This window comes from Oncorhynchus kisutch, linkage group LG20 (genome assembly GCF_002021735.2).
Source record: "Oncorhynchus kisutch isolate 150728-3 linkage group LG20, Okis_V2, whole genome shotgun sequence".
Lineage (NCBI taxonomy): Eukaryota > Metazoa > Chordata > Actinopteri > Salmoniformes > Salmonidae > Oncorhynchus > Oncorhynchus kisutch.
Window position 1 is genome coordinate 14583228 of NC_034193.2, and position 18293 is coordinate 14601520.

Here is an 18293-nt window from a genome sequence, read left to right on the forward strand (position 1 = left end):
ACTGGGGAGTGCCAAATTATGGCAGATAGGTAGTTTCAAAGTCTCTCATTGGCCAATACATAGCATAAGCAATCTAGTGTTTATATACTGTACATCATTGGTCTACTCCCCTCCACCCATGGTGGGTGAGCTAAACATGGGCAGACCCTGGTTCTCAGAGACAAAGGAATTTCAGGTCCAGTAAATCATAGTCCTGTGGAATATTCTCCCATGCATTTAAACAAGCAGGTGTCTGTATTAACAGACCACCACTATCAGAGTTCTGACACACGAATTGGACATGTGAGCTCACCAAAGACTCTTTTAGCTCAAGAAAGAGGAAGGTGACACTGTTTGTGGGGATCGGCAGATAGAGGGTGTAGGCTACATGCTACCAGTCATCATCATCATTAACATTGGATCAGTGTGGGAGGGGGACACACTGGTAGCAACACCTTCTGTGAACCGTGAGCAACATGCACTGGGGGGAGAAACATTGAGATACATTGCATTCTGAAAGTATTCAGACCCCTTTCTTTTTCCACATTTTGTTACGTCACAGCCTTATTATAAAATGGCTTAAATTGTTTTTCTCCTCTTCAATCTACACACAATACCCCATAATGACAAAGCGAAATATATAAATATATAAAATAAAAAAACGGAAATATCTTATTGACATAAGTATTCAGACCCTTTGCTATGAGACTCTAAATAGAGCTCAGGTGCATCCTGTTTCCATTTATCATCCTTGAGATGTTTCTACGACTTGATTGGAGTCCACCTGTGGTAAATTCAATTGATTGGACATGATTTGGAAAGGCACACACCTGTCTATATAATGTCCCACAGTTGACAGTGAATGTCTGAGCAAAAACCAAGACATGAGGTCAAAGGAATTGTCCGTAGAGCTCCGAGACAAGATTGTGTCGAGGCAAAGATCTGGGGAAGGGTACCAAAACATTTCTGCAGCATTGATGGTCCCTGAGAACACAGTGGCCTCCATTACTCTTAATTGGAAGAACCTTAGAACCGCCTAGACTCTTCCTAAAGCTTGCCGCCCGGCCAAACGGAGTAATCGGGGGAGAAGGGCCTTGGTCAGGGAGGTGAAGGACTCTCAGACCATGAGAAGTGACTCTCAGACAATGAGAAACAAGATTCTCTAGTCTGATGACACCAAGAAAAAAAAGTGAAATATCACATTTACATAAGTATTCATGCCCTTTATTCAGTACTTTGTTGAAGCACCTTTGGCAGCATTTACAACCTCGAGTCTTCTTGGGTATGAGGCTACAAGCATGGCACACCTGTATTTGGGGAGTTTCTCCTGTTCTTCTCTGCAGATCCTCTCAAGCTCTGTCAGGTTGGTTGGGGAGCTATTTTCAGGTCTCTCCAGAGATGTTCATTCGGGTTCAAGTCCAGGCTCTGGCTGGGCCCCTCACTCAAGGGCATTCAGAGGCTTGTCCCGAAGCCACTCCTTTGTTGTCTTGGCTGTGTGCTATGGGTTGTTGTCCTGTTGGAAGGCGAACGTTCACCCCAGTCTGAGGTCCTGAGCGCTCTGGAGCGGGTTTTCATCAAGGATCTCTCTGTACTTTGCTCCGTTCATCTTTGCCTCGATCCCGACTAGTCTCCCAGTCCCTGCAGCTGAAAAACATCCACACAGCATGTTGCTTCCACCACCATGCATCACCATAGGGATAGTGCCAGGTTTCCTCCAGACGTGATGCTTGGCATTCAGAGAAACTTTGACAGCAGGCAGGTTTCTATTGACCCAGGTTTATGTGAAGAAAGCAATGTTGCAAAAAATATAATTGTGTAATGGAACCAGCAGATATGAGACATTTTCTAAAGATCAACAACATTTTTATTTGTTTGACAGGGTTGGATGATTGTTATTTTGTCGAGCTTTTCTTGATTTCTTTCTTTATATTTATTCAGGGCTCCCGAGAAGCGCAGCGGTCTAAGGCACTGCATCTCAGTGATTGGGAGTCCCATAGTGCGGCGCACATTTGGCCCAGCGTTGTCCGGGTTTGGCCGGTGTAGGCCGTCAATGTAAATAGGAATTTGTTCTCAACTGACTTGCCTAGTTAAATTAAGGTTAAATAAATAAACAATTGCGACAAATGATGATGGAAACTGTGTTTTTCGAATAAATTACGATTGCCGAATCACTTGAGGGGCACGCAATGTCATGCATAACTATAAAACTCCACTCCTCATTTAATTTGAAACGCCTACTTCGTACAAAATAAAAAATGCAAACTATAAAAAATAATGTTTCTTTGCAGGACAAGGATTGTCCTGACTTTCAATAATGCCCTGCTTTTCTGGTTGGCTTGATACAAGTTTCACCATCCACTTATTTCCGATCTGCAGGAGTGCAAGTTTCACCATGGCGATACGTTCAGGTACATGGGAATTATTAGAATATGGCAAATATTAGTCAGTTATTGCATTCTATCCATTCTGGCTTTCTCGGGCTTCCTGGGACATAAAACAGATAGGTGGGAGGGGATACAGGCTGTAGCCAATTTATTTACGCGCAATTTTTCTAAATGGGTAACGGAAACACTTCAACCATTACATTTTTATTCGACACTAGTTTATTTTTTCTCTCGGTGAGATGCCATTACGTACAGCTGTTTTTAAATGCACCCTAGCATGCAATTGTCGCATCTATTTTCTATGCGATCCTTCTAAATGTCTACAAAAAAAACGAGTGCACAAGTTAATGGAAACCTAGCTGTGATTAATTCCAGAGGACAAAAGTTAGAGATAAACGGCTGACAGCAATTTAAAAAGAAAAGATCCTTGCTGGTTTATGATACTCTCGTCTGCTGAAGGTAATGCACTCAGCACATCTGTAATTCATCCGCATTGAATTCATCACATTTGGAACCATCACTTAAAAAAAAATGTAGGCGTGAACAGGATTCATTTGATGATTTATTGAAATACACAAGGGACTGCTAGACTAGTTGAAAAAGGCATATTTGTGATGAGTCCAATAGGACAACTAATTTAACCCTATTCAGAGACAGAGAGAGCATAATTACATGCACTCTTCCAAGATAATAATTTCCTCCAGGCAATAGCATGCCAATTCAACGTCAAAATGCTCAGCAGTGGTAGGTATTCAGGCATTAATTCATATCAGATTGCATGATCAGCTGATAGCCTATTTAAATTATAGGTCCTTCAACTTCTTCAAGGTGTTTGTTGGACAGCAGAGATCACAGTTCTAATTATCCCATCTTGTCACTCTGGTTTCTGGACAGCCCCATCAACTGAGACACTGCAGGCTACCGAGACCAAATATATATATTCAATTACGAGCTCTACTATTCTATATTTCATAACCAATACCATTTTTTTACCACATTGAAATTGCCGGTAAAATGTACGTATCAAATCTAGACAGTAAATGCATAAAATGTAATAGAAAGTAGCACTTCCTTATCACTTGTGTATCATTTTAATGAGGACACTTGGTGAAACAGAGTTCCTCCACACAGCATACAGCAAGCAGCCTGTTCTCACACATCCCTGTGGAATCCTAATCAGACTGCGGACAACAGCATGGCAAGGTTGTTACAGACCCCTCCCCCCAGTGTCCAATTCCACCTTAACAAATTCCGATCGTGACCGCATAACCGCTGACCCAGTAGCAGAGATGCAACAAATGCCTCAACAAAAACATTAATCAGTGTGGTGGGGCACCTGTGCTTTGCTGTGCTCCGTCTGACTGTGAGCCTTGTTTGAATATCAGGCGACCTAATTTGGACTCAACATGCATCCTCAGGGAGACGTTTACAGGGCTAGTGTATGAGCAATTAACATGGCCTGCATTTCTATAGACTTTTAAAAAGGCTCTCCCGCTTTGCTGCTTGGTAGAATTCTGTGTTAATTGGGCTATTTCTGTATCTACAAACACTAATTTAGTTTGTAGAACGCAATTAAACACTACATAAACAAATAAATAAAAACAGGTCTTGAATAATACTGTAGCTAGTTTCATGCAACTGTGCCCGATTGCATAAAACACCTGACCCCTGGGTGCTGTTGGGCAGTGGTTTAAAATAGTATTCAAAGCGAAAGGCTCTACGTTGCCCTACTTTGTGGACCTGTAACTAACCCTAATTGGAGCGCAGCTCTTGTTTACCTTCTCTCTCTGAGCTCAAGGACTTTGCTCAGATTGACAAGGTGACAAGGTTAAAGTCCAGGATTACAGCTGGCAGGTTTATAGTTTAAATTATGAACTGGATGGTTCGAGCCCTGAATGTTGATTGGCTGACTGCCGTGGTATATCAGACAGTATAACACGGGTATGACAAAGCATGTATTTTTACTGCTCTAAATACGTTGGTAACCAGTTTATAATAGAAATAACGCACCTCGGGGGTTTGTGGTATATGGCCAATATATCACGGCTAAGGCCTGTATCCAGGCACTCAGTGGTGCACATAAGAACAGCCCTTAGCCGTGGTATATTGGCCATATACCACAAACACCCGAGGTGCCTTATTGCTAAATCAGACACCTCTATAAAACATCCTCTCCGTGCATGTTTTTCAATGAGACAGCAAGAGGTCTGATTATTCAACACACATCAGGAGCCAACGGAAAGCTTAAAGTGGCAATATGTTACTTTTTGGGCGACCTGACAAAATTCACATAGAAATGTGAGTTATAGATCTATCATTCTACTTGAAAGCTAGTCTAAGAAGCAGTAGTTCTGTTCTATGTGCGCTATTTCTATGCTTCCCGTTTTGTTTTTACCTCTTTTACTTTCGGTTTTGTGCGCCAGCTTCAACTTTCGTTTTGTAAACCAGCTTCAAACAGCTGAAACAACAATATTTGTGGGTATGGAAAATATATTTCACAGCGGTTTAAATGGTACAATGACTCTATACACTATATTAACTTATTTTGTCACATAAACTGAAATTAGGCAAACTATTAGAGTTTTAGCAACCAGGAAATGGCGGAGCGATTTCTGAATAGTGAAACTCTAATATCCGCTCAAAAAGACAAGTTCCAAACATCAAATGTGTCATCTGTGACAACAGTTTACAGCAGAGGAAGTGTCAGTGTCAGAGATGTGTGCAGAATCAGAGTGCGAGGAGGAATCAAGGAATCTTCATTGACATGGCACTTGCATGACTGAGGATGGATATCAGCAGTACCTGATTGCTCAGGGGCCCATAAATCATCATAGCTGTTATGCTCTCTGGGAACTCTTGTCCTAGGGATTATTGCAGTGAGTGAAAGATTCTAACAACTGATACTGGTGGGCTAGTGGCTGTAGCCAAACTCTGCTGCCATAAGTATGAATGAGGAGGCCTGCAATGTCGCTCTGAGGACAGACTTGATTTGGCAGATTGATTCATGATGAACAAATCAAAGTTTATTTGTCACGTGCGCCAAATACAACAGGTGTAGTAGACCTTACAGTGAAATGCTTACTTACAGGCCCTAACCAACAGTGCAATTTTAAGTAAAAAAAAGAGGTATTAGGTGAACAATGGATAAGAAATAAAAACAACAGTAAAAAGGCAGTGAAAAATAACAGTAGTGAGGCTATAACAGTAGTGAGGCTATAACAGTAGTGAGGCTATAACAGTAGTGAGGCTATAACAGTAGTGAGGCTATAACAGTAGTGAGGCTATAACAGTAGTGAGGCTATAACAGTAGAGAGGCTATATACAGGCACCAGTTAGTCAGGCTGATTGAGGTAGTATGTACATGTAAGTATGGTTAAAGTGACTATGCAGATATAAAAACATTGCTCAGTTCCATAGATGAAACATCCATTTCAATACAAATAGCCTTGTACTTTAGCTATAAAGTCCTCCAAGTGACTTCAAATCAAGTAGACTACTACTGAGGTATATTGGGAAATTACATTAAGGTAAGGTAATCCCGACTCTTCTTAAATGACCATCATGTAAATGACAAGGTCAGCACATCCCATCTTTATTGCCATAAGCAATCTCGACGTTTCAACCCAAAGCTTTCTCAAATCACTTTCAAATGCATCAGCAAACATTTCCTCTGCATTTTTAGCCCAAAAATAATCAACTGTCAGGGAGTTATTACTTGGTAATAGAATTGAGACATTTTCAATCTTGAAATGGAATGACTGGGCAAATTAGATGAGGGGCTCCTATAGAATCAAACTCAATCCCCGAACTCAGGACACGGACATGACTCCTCAACTCCAAATGCCTGTTCACCGGTCTAACGTGAAAAGCCAATTTAATTCCCAATTTATTTGTTGGATGACAGACAGGTTATATTGTATGCAGCTATTGCAGTCCAATATTCAGAGTAAACCAGAACTACTGTATATTTACCCTGATATGTTCATAGAGGGTCTGAAATTTCTCCCCTAAGAAAATGTATGATACAATTCATTACTATTGCTACTCTTTTTACTTGTTTCATTTGTCCTAAAATGTCATATTTCCAGGAGGTTGGGGGTGGGGGTGGGGGTGGGGGTGGGGATAAAAAAAAAATACATATCTATTTGCACTTTAGGAAATATCAATAAAACCAATGGGGGGGAAGGGGTTAACAAAACCTCTCAACATTGAAACTCCTACATCAATTATTCTAACCCTGAAAAGCATTCCAACCAACATAGCTCATGCATTTGTAATAGGTTTTCACCCCGAGCCGCCATTCTGGAAACATCTTTCCCAAAGCTATGGATCATGTTCTGAGTGCCTGTTATTTTACGCACATATTTTTTCTAAGTAGCTACTGTGCACACTCACCCCCTCTTCACCCACCCAATTGGCCCAGCGTCGTCCAGGTTAGGGGAGGGTTTGGCCGGCCGGAATGTCCTTGTCCCATCGCGCTCTAGCGACTCCTTGTGGTGGGCCGGACGCATGCACTCTGACATCGGGCTCCAGCTGTATGTTGTTTCCTCCGACAAATTGGTGCAGCTGGCTTCCGGGTTAAGCGAGCAGTGTGTCAAGAAGCAGTGCGGTTTGTGTTTCAGAGGACGCATGGCTCTCGACCTTTGCCTCTCCCGAGTCCATAATGGAATTGCCGCGATGGGACAAGATTGTAACTACCAATTGGGGAGAAAAAGGGGTAAAAAGTCCAAATAAAAATGTTGACTATATGAACTTATGTGAAAGTACATGATGTTTTGACTGTAATTGACTGCAAGTTTCTGCAGATGATCTTCACCAACTTCATCCTGCAGCCATCGCCTGCATTGTGGGATGCTCTTTTGTCAACTAATCATTAGGGTGTTTTTGTTTGACCCCTACCAATGTGACATGACTAAAACAGGAACCAACTTTTCAGTGATTCAATGTATACAATAGATATATAAACTCAGCAAAAAAAAGAAATGTCCTCTCACTGTCAACTGCGTTTATTTAAAGCAAACTTAACATGTTTAAATATTTGAGTGAACATAACAAGATTCAACAACTGAGACATAAACTGAACAAATTCCACAGACATGTGACTAACAGAAATTGAATAATGTGTCCCTGAACAAAGGGTCAAAATCAAAAGTAACAGTCAGTATCTGGTGTGGCCACCAGTTGCATTAAGTACTGCAGTGCATCTCAACCTCATGGACTGCATCAGATTTGCCTGTTCTTACTGTGAGATGTTATCCCACTCTTCCACCAAGGCACCAGCAAGTTCCCGGACATTTCTGGGGGGAATGGCCCTAGCCCTCACCCTCCGATCCAACAGGTCCCAGACGTGCTCAATGGGATTGAAATCCGGGCTCTTCGCTGGCCATGGCAGAACACTGACATTCCTGACTTGCAGGAAATCACGCACAGAATGAGCAGAGTGGCTGGTGGCATTGTCATGCTGGAGGGTCATGTCAGGATGAGCCTGCAGGAAGGGTACCACATGAGGGAGGAGGATGTCTTCCCTGTAACGCACAGCATTGTGATTGCCTGCAATGACAACAAGCTCAGTCCAATGATGACCAGACCATGACAGACCCTCCACCTCCAAATCGATCCTGCTCTGCTCCCGCTCCGTGTAACACTCATTCCTCTGATGATAAATGCAAATCCGACCATCACCCCTGGTGAAACAAAACCACGACTTGTCACTAAAGAGCACTTTTTGCCAGTCCTGTCTGGTCCAGCAATGGTGGGTTGGTGCCCAGAGGTGACGTTGTTGCCGGTGATGTCTGATGAGGACCTGCCTTAACAACAGGCCTACCAGCCCTCAGTCCAGCCTCTCTCAGCCTATTGCGGACAGTCTGAGCACTGATGGAGGGATTGTGCGTTCCTGGTGTAACTCAGGTAGTTGTTGTTGCCATCCTGTACCTGTCCCACAGGTGTGATGCTCGGATGTACCGATCCTGTGCAGGTGTTGTTACACGTGGTCTGCCACTGCGAGGACGATCATCTGTCCGTCCTGTCTCCCTGTAGCGCTGTCTTAGGCTACTCACAGTCTGGACATTGCAATGTATTGCTGTGGCCACATTTGCAGTTCTCATGCCTCCTTGCAGCACACCTAAGGCAAATTCATGCAGATGAGCAGGGACACTGGGCATCTTTCTTTTGGTCTTTTTCAGAGTCAGTAGAAAGGCCTCTTTAGTGTCCTAAGTTTTCATAACTGTGACCTTAATTGCCTACCGTCTGCAAGCTTATAGTGTCTAAACAACCATTCCACGGGTGCATGTTAATTAATTGTTTATGGATCATTGAACAAGCATGGGAAACAGTGTTTAAACCCTTTACAATGAAGATATGTGAAGTTATTTGGATTTTTACGAATTATCTTTGAAAGACAGGTTCCAGAAAAATGGACGTTTCTTTTTTTGCTGAGTTTACAAATGAATGTGATATTTGAGGCTCTCTCGCCAATTGATTGTACAATGAACACACATATGATTTCAGTTTGTAAGTGTGTGATATGGGGGTTGGAGACATTACAAAGAAACACTTTTATAAACAATGGCAACACTGCCATGTTGCAGTGAGCCTTGCTGTTGGAAAACCACATCAGTGTCTGACTTTCGCCTGTTGCAGATGCACCTCCCCCGACTGCAGACTTCGACTTTTGTCTGCAGTCGGTTTGCTTCAGCCTTACCACTCAAATGAGCATTAAAGCCTCATATTTCTGAACAGCTGAAATAAAAACCCTGCAGCGATCTGAACGAACATTCAAGGCCATTATGAAGGCTTCAACTTTCTTTGTCTATTGTAAGAGATACTGCAGTTGCACAAGCAGGGCGCAGTCCCTACACATTGCATAGGAGCTTAAAAACAATCTGCATTTTGTGTGATGATGTAGGTAGGCTAATCTGTGTAGTTACAGTGCCTTCAGAAAGTATTCATACCCCTTGACCTTTTCCACATTTGTTGTGTTACAACCTGAATTTAAAATGGATACAATTATTCAAAAAATATTCCCAAAAATGCATCCTGCTTGCAAAAAAGGCATTAAAGTAAAACTGCAGAAAATGTGGCAAAGAAATAAACTTTATGGCCTGAATACAAAGTGTTATTTTTGGGGGCAAATCCATCATAACAACTCACTAAGTACCACTCTTCATATTTTCAAGCATGGTGGTGGCTGCATCATGTTATGTGTATGCTTTACATCGACAAGGGACTAAGGAGTTTTTAGGATGAAAATAAACGGAATAAGAGCTAAGCACAGGCAAAAAAAGCTGGTACAGTCTGCTTTCCAACAGACACTGGGAGACAAATTCACCTTTCAGCAGGGCAATAATATATAACACAAAGCCAAATATAAACAGGAGTTGCTTACTAAGACAACATTGAATGTTCCTGAGTAGCCTAGTTCCAGTTCTGACTTAAATCGTCTTGAAAATATATGGCAAGACTTGAAAATGGCTGTCTAGAATTGATCAACAACAAACTAGGCAGAGCTTGAAGATTATTAGTTAAAAACAATGTGCGAATATTGTACAATCCAGGTATGTAACGCTCTTAGAGACCTACCCAGAAAGACTCACAGTTGTAATAGCTGCCAAATGTGGTTCTGTTGACTCAGGGCTGTGAATACTTATGTAAATGAGATATTTACAGTTGAAGCCGGAAGTTTACATACACCTTAGCCAAATACACTTAAACTCAGTTTTTCACAATTCCTGACATTTAATCCTAGTAAAAATTCCCTGTCTTAGGTAGGTTAGGATCACCACTTTATTTTAAGAATGTGAAATATCAGAATAATAGTAGAGAGAATGATTTATTTCAGCATTTATTTCATTCGTCACATTCCCAGTGGGTCAGAAGTTTACATACAGAGCTGGTGTTACTGAGTCAGGTTTGTAGGCCTCCTTGCTCGCACACACTTTTTCGGTTCTGCCCACAAATTTTCTATGAAATTGAGGTCAGGGCTTTGTGATGGCCACTCCAATACCTTGACTTTGTTGTCCTTAAGCGATTTTGCCACAACTTTGGGAGTATGCTTGGGGTCATTGTCCATTTGGAAGACCCATTTGCGACCAAGCTTTAACTTCCTGACTGATGTCTTGAGATGTTGCTTCAATATATCCACATAATTTTCCTGCCTCATGATGCCACCTATTTTGTGACGTGCACCAGTCCCTCCTGCAGCAAAGCACCCCCACAACATGATGCTGCCACCCCTGTGTTTGACGGTTGGGATGTTGTTCTTCGGCTTGCAAGCCTCCCCCTTTTTCCTCCAAACATAACGATGGTCATTATGGCCAAAGAGTTCTATTTTTGTTTCATCAGACCAGAGGACATTTCTCCAAAAAGTACGATCTTTGTCCTCATGTGCAGTTGCAAATCGTAGTCTGGCTTTTTTATGGCGGTATTGGAGCAGTGGCTTCTTCCTTGCTGAGCAGCCTTTCAGGTTATGTCGATATAGGACTCGTTTTACTGTGGATATAGATACTTTTGTACCTGTTTCCTCCAACATCTTCACAAGGTCCTTTGCTGTTGTTCTGGGTTTGATTTGCACTTTTTGCACCAAAGTACGTTCATCTCTAGGACACAGAACGTGTCTTCTTCCTGAGCGGTATGACGGCTGCGTGGTCCCTTGGTGTTTATACTTGCGTACTATTGTTTGTAAAGATGAACGTGGTACCTTCAGGCGTTTGGAAATTGCTCCCAAGGATGAACCAGACTTGTGGTCTACAATTTTTCTCTGACGTCTTAGCTGATTTCTTTTGATTTTCCCATGATGCCAAGCGAAGATGCACTAAGTTTGAAGGTAGGCCTTGAAAAACATCCACAGGTAAACCTCCAATTGACTCAAATTATGTCAATTAGCCTATCAGAAGCTTCTAAAGCCATGTCGTCATTTTCTGGAATTTTCCAAGCTGTTAAAAGGCACAGCCAACTTCGTGTATGTAAACTTCTGACCCACTGGAATTGTGATCCAATGAATTATAAGTGAAATAATCTGTCCGTAAACAATTGTTGGAAAAATTTGTTGTGTCATGCACAAAGTAGATGTCCTAACAGACTTGCCAAACTATAGTTTGTTAACAAGAAATTTGTGGTTGAAAAACGAGTTTTAATGACTCCAACCTAAGTGTATGTAAACCTCTAACTTCAACTGTATGTATTTCATTTTCAATAAATGTGCACACATTTATAAAAACATGTTAACATGTATTATGATGTCATTATTGGGTATTGTCCATTTTTAATTCAGGCTGTAACGTGGAATAAATCAAGGGGTTTGAACACTTTCTGAAGGCACTGTTTGCAATGATAAATAAAACAGAATATTAATCTTGCTTGGTTTTGATATGCTACCTAGATAAATGCATGTAACTCTTGCATTGGGGCAACAAACAATCTACGAGTTTGTATGAACATGTTGATGATGCTTTCAGACATGTAGCCTAACTCCCCTCCGAACAAAGAACATGAAATCACGCTTTGGCTTAATATCCTACCGAGGCATAGAACGCAGTAGTTAGAACATGCTCTTTGTGTACAATATGAAGTTCGTATGCTACACCAGACAAAGGCGTTCACCAGAGGAGCGGCTGCTACGTAGGCAACGGAGTGTATCTTTAGCCACGGCAAATTGGGTTTCCAGAAACTCCAGAACAGCAGCCATTTTGTTTTTAATAAGGGACAGGAGAATCAAATACAAAACATCAATATTTCCTTTGATAATGTCTTTAAACTGGAAATACAAGAAATCCAATCACAAGGTTCCATATCAATGATACCTCTCTGTGCCATTTCTAAATAATTGGCCAGAGTTGAAAGACTCTGGAAATGAATCACAAGCCAAATGCTGCATGTTGAGATAGATTGGGGAGGAAGAGCACTCAATAGAGAAACTGGTTCTTAGAATCCACATACAGTATCAACACTTATCACCTTGGTGAACTGAGATTTTCCCATTATCCACCCTTGTCCTCAATGCCGACCACAGATTGACCACAATCACTAGCGTAGCTATATATTTCTATGAGCATAGATAGTGTTTTCAACAGCTAAAAGGTTGACTTTCTTGTGGGTGACTGGCTGCCTAGCTAGCCTAGATGCATGAGAAAGGGGTGGGCAGTTATTCTCAACACTGTACTGATGTGCTGTGCTGTGACCCCTTCAATCTCCCCAGGAAGTTCAGGATAGGAAGTTCAGCCCGAGACTAACGGAGGAGAAAATCCAAACTGACTTGGAAACGACAATTTCAATATTTAATGTCTCCATAAGTCAATGTCAGTCTGCCCACAAGGTACGATGAAAACTATTACAGACAGGTTTTAGTCCTGTCCACCCATGCATGTTAAAAAGCATGTAGTGGTAGGATTGTTTTTGATTGATTGTCATATTCAGAAGTATAAACGTCATTGTTTCCCCTTATACCAGAGATGCTGCATTAAAGTGAAACAGTAAATCATTATATCAGATTCATTTGATTCAATGCAATTCAATCTTTGAGGACTGCAACCATATAAATACAATTTATGTATGCTTATTATTCCATTGTCAACTCCCAGTCTATGGTTATTTTGCTGACTGTCGACTGCACTGTTACCCTGTTTACATAGGCATATTATTGATATTTGTTTGCAAATGCAACTGGGGCCATGTAAATAATTTACCATAAATTGACCATAAATGTCGGTGTGCAACCGTGCACAGTAAAATCATTCGGTTGCTTAAAGTTTCTGGCTTGCCATAGAAGGCCCCTCACCATAGAAAGTAACTTCTATTGTGATACATAGTTGCCATGGTAATTCGGAATGTCCAGTCAATTATCATTATGGTTAATGTAGTTATTTTACAGATTCAAAATTGGCCTACAAACACTTATATCTGTCACGCCTACTCCCGCTCTGGCACTCAACGTCACTGATCTACTAACCACCGGTCCTGGCAATCATCATTATTCCAAAACTCCCGCTCCCCATCGTTAAGCACACCTGGACCTCATCATCACCTTGATTACTCTCCCTTTATTTAGCCCTTAGTAGCCTCAGTCATGATGCAGTATTGGTTTTGGTCACATTCAGTATGTTTCTCCTGTTTTTGTTTATCTGCCCTTCTTATTATTAAACTCACCTTCTTCACCTGCTTCCTGACTCCAAGGATATATGTTACAATAGAATTTGCATTATGACAGCTAAATCTCTCATAGTAACAGTCATTCCAAATGGGAAAATATATATTAAAGAAAAGAAATGGATGTCCTTCTTTTGGCTTTTAAGAAAGAAAATTTAAGAGCACTTAAAATAATCAGGAAGCAAACACACTACAGATGACACTTCCTTGAGATGCTTATCCTCACGGGAAAAAGACAGGCTCTCAGGCTACCACCTATAATTCATGGTGATGTTTCTGTGTGGACACCCCTTCAAATTAATGGATGTGGCTATTTCAGCCACACCCGTTGGTGACAGGTGATAAAGTTGAGCACACAGCCATGCAATCTCCATAGACAAATATTGACTGTAGAATGGCCTTCCTGAAGAGCTTTGGATTTTTCATGTGGCACCGTCATAGGATGCCACCTTTCCAACAAGTCAGTTTATCAAATTTCTGCCCTGCTAGAGCTTCCCCGGTCAACTGTAAGTGCTGTTGTTGTGAAGTGGAAAAATATAGCAACAACAGCTCAGCCGCGAAGTGGTAGGCAACACAAGCTCAACAGAACGGGACCCCCGAGCGCTGAAGTGCGTAGCACGTACAGTATGTCCTTGGTTGCAACACTAACTACCGACTTCCAAACTGCCTCTGGAAACAACGTCGAGACTGTTCATCGGGAACTTAATCTTACAAGGCTAAGATCACCAAGCGCAATGCCAAGTGTCGGCTGGAGTGGTGTAAAGCTCGTAGCCATTGGACTCTGGAGCAGTGGAAACACGTTCTCTGGCGTGATGAATCACACTTCACCATCTGGCAGTTTGACGGACGAATCTGAGTTTGGAGGACGTCAGGAGAACGCTACCTGTCCCAATGCATAGTGCCAACTGTAAAGTTTGGTGTAAGAGGAATAATGGTCTGGGGCAGTTTTTCATGATTCAGGTTAGGCCCCTTAGTTCCAGTGAAAGGAAATCTTAACGCTACAGCATACAATGATATTCTAGACGATTCTGTGCTTCCAAATTTGTGGCAACAGTTTGGGGAAGGCCCTTTTCTGTTTCAGAATGCCAATGCCCTGGTACACAAAGCGAGGTCCATACAGAAATGGTTTGACGAGATCGGTGTGGAAGAACTAGAGCCCTGACTAAACCCCATTGAATACCTTTGGGATGAAGAGCTCTGAAGAGATGTTTGACGAGCAGGTGTTCACATACTTTTGGTCATGTAGTGTACATAGGAAGAGAATCCATTGGGTGATTCCGTTGTACGCGGAGGAAGATCTCGGTTTTGTTTGTTTGGAAAGTTAGTTGTTTAAAAGTATATTGGAAAGTTCTTGGTAGCTACCTAGCTTCTTATGTTGGATCCCGCGACACAGTTGGCATCTGTTTCTGGGACTGCTTGTATCTTTCCAGTGATCCTGCCGACCAAGGATGGGTCTGAGGAGCTATTTGGCATCGCAGCTAGCCTAGCTGCTAGCTAGCTAGACATCAAGCTAGCGAGGTGTTCTTGAACGCAGCCCGCGACGCGGTTAGCCATTGTGGTTGTGACCACGGATTGTCCAGGGTTTGTGGCTGTCTAGATCCCTGCTGTTTGTTGTTTCAAATTTTTCCCGTGACCTGCCCTGTCTGGAACGGCGAGGAGTAACAGCCTAACATACGCTGCTAGCTACCATGACAAAGACCAAAGCCAGCGGGAGTACCGTTGAGGACAGTGCCAGTGGAGTCTCTCTATAACACGTGAAGGATCTTTTAAACATACAAAAAGAGACCTATAAGCAGTTGCTACAACAACAATAAAATAGTTTCAAGTGTTTTGTCCAAATACTTGTGGATTGTACTAATAAAAGAATGGATGACCTGACCAGAGAGGTCCAGGACCTGAAGAACAGTTTGCAGTTGAAACAAGAAAACGGCAAGATGACAGCAATCTGTAAGTCATTGAGAGAGCCAGTTCTGTGTGTGAATCCATGATGACAATGACAGATAAATTAGATTATCTCGAGGGACAATCAAGGTGAAACAACATGGTTGTGGACTGAATTGCAGAATCTCCACATGAGACCTGGATGGAGTCTGATGAAAAAGTGAGTGAAATGATCTCTGAGAAATTGAAGATAGACCACAGGAAGATTGAGGTGGAGCGCGCCAACAGGATTGGAAAACCCACCACCAGCCCAGGTAATAGGCCCAGGCTGATAGTGGTCAAGTTCATGAGGTTCAAAGACAAGGTAGCTGTGCTGGGAAGAGCCAAGAACTTGAGAGGAGCGTGAATCTTCCTCAACAAGGAATATCCCGAAGCTGTGCGCCAGAAGAGGAAAGAACTGATCCCAGCCATGAAAGCTGCCAGAGCGCGTGGGGATGTTGCGAACACCCACTATGACAGACTCATTGTCCACCCTCCCTCCCAGAAGCCTGGAAGGAATGAGATAGCCAAGCCTATGGGTTCGTAGCCTTAACCCTGCAGCACACACACACACACACCAATTGATTAATGGACTGCTGAATGTATATATTTTTTTCTTGCTTTGTCTGCTCTTTTCAATATTATGTCTATGTCTTTTAAGCTACCCAGGAAAGGGCTGAAAATAGCCCATGTTAATATATGCGGCCTTAGAAATAAGGTTAATGAAATCAATAACTTGCTAACATCAGATAATATTCATATATTAGCCATTTCTGAGACTCACTTAGATAATTCATAAGATGATACATCAGTAGCAATACAAGGATATAACATTTATAGAAGAGACAGAAATGCTGATGGGGGAGGTGTTGCTGTATTTATTCAGAGCCATATCCCTGTAATGCTTAGAGAAGATCTTATGTCAAGTGTTATTGAAGTGTTGTGGTTGCAGGTTCACTTGGCTCTTCTAAAGCCTTTTCTTTTGGGGTGTTGCTATAGGCCACCAAGTGCTAACAGTCAGTATCTAAGTAGTGTGTGTGAAATGCTTGATAGTGTATGTGATGTAAACAGAGAGGTCTACTTTCTTGGTGACCTGAATATTGACTGGTTTTCATCAAGTTGTCCTCTCAAGAGGAAGCTTCTCACTGTAACCAGTGCCTGTAATCTGGTTCAGGTTATTAATCAACCTACCAGGGTGTTTACAAACACTACAGGAACAAGATCAACCACATGTATCGATCACATTTGTACTAATACTGTAGAACTTTGTTCTAAAGCTATATCTGACCCATTGGATGCAGTGATCACAATATAGTTGCTATATCCAGGAAAGCCAAAATTCCAACAGTTGGGCCTAAAATAGTGTATAAGAGATCATACAAAATATTTTGCTGTGACTCTTATGTGGATGATGTTAGAAATATTAGTTGGTCTGATGTGATTAATGAGGAGTATCTAGACGCTGCACTTGATGAATTTATGAAATTGGTTCTTACAATTATTGATAAACACGCACCTGTTAAGAAACTGACTGTTAGAACTGTTAAGGCTCCATGGATTGATGAGGAATTGAAAAACTGTATGGTTGAAAGAGATGGGCCAAAAGGAGTGACTAATAAGTCTGGCTATACATCTGCCTGGCTTACTTACAGCCAATTTAGAAATTATGTGACTAAACTCAACAAAAAGAAGAATACACTTTGTTATGAAGCCAAGATCAATGATATAAAGAATGTTGGAAAAAAACTTTGGAACACTTTAAATGAAATTATGCGCAGAAAGACAAATTCAACTCCATCTTTCATCGAATCAGATGGCTTATTCATCACAAAACCATTCGACGTTGCCAATTATTTTAATAATTATTTCATTGGCAAAGTGGGAAAACGTAGGCAGGAAATGCCCACAACAAACAGTGAGCAATTATATTAATGCATAAAAAAACAAAGAATGAAAGAAAAGCAGTGCAAGTTTGGAAAGATTATTGTTAACGATCAATAATGACAAACCTCCTGGCATTGACAACTTAGACGGAAAGCTACTGAGGATGGTGGCTGACTCTATAGCCACTCCTATCTGTCATATTTTTAATCTGAGCCTAGAGGAAAGTCTTTGTCCTCAGACCTGGAGGGAAGCCAAAGTAATTATGCTACCCAGGAGTGGTAAAGTGGCTTTTACTGGTTCTAACAGCAGACCTATACGTTTGCTGCCAGCTCTTAGCAAACTGTTGGAAAATATGGTGTTTTACCAAATACAATGCTATTTCTCTGTAAACAAATTAACAACAGACTTTCAGCATGCTTATAGAGAAGGGCACTCAACATCTACTGCACTGACACAAATGATTGATGATTGGTTGAAAGAAATTGCTAATAAGAAGATTGTGGGAGCTATACTGTTAGATTTCAGTGCAGCCTTTGATATTATTGACCATAACCTGTTGTTGAAAAAACTTAAGTGCTATGGCTTTTCAACCTCTGCCATATCGTGGATTCAGAGCTATCTATCTCATAGAACTCAAAGGGTTTTCTTTAATGGAAGTGTCTCTAATGTCAAACATGTAAAGTGTGGTGTACCGCAGGGCAGCTCTCTATGCCCTCTACTCTTTTCTATTTTTACCAATGACGTGCTACTGGCATTAAACAAAGCATGTGTGTCCGTGTATGCTGATGATTCAACCATAAAGTCACTGAAACCCTTAACAAATAGTTGCAGTCTGTTTTGGAATGGGTAGCTAATAATAAACTGGTCCTGAACATCTCTAATACTAAGAGCATTGTATTTGGTACAAATCATTCCTTAAATGCTAGACCTCAGCTGAACTTGGTAATGAATGGTGTGGCTGTTGAACAAGTTGAGGACGCTAAATTA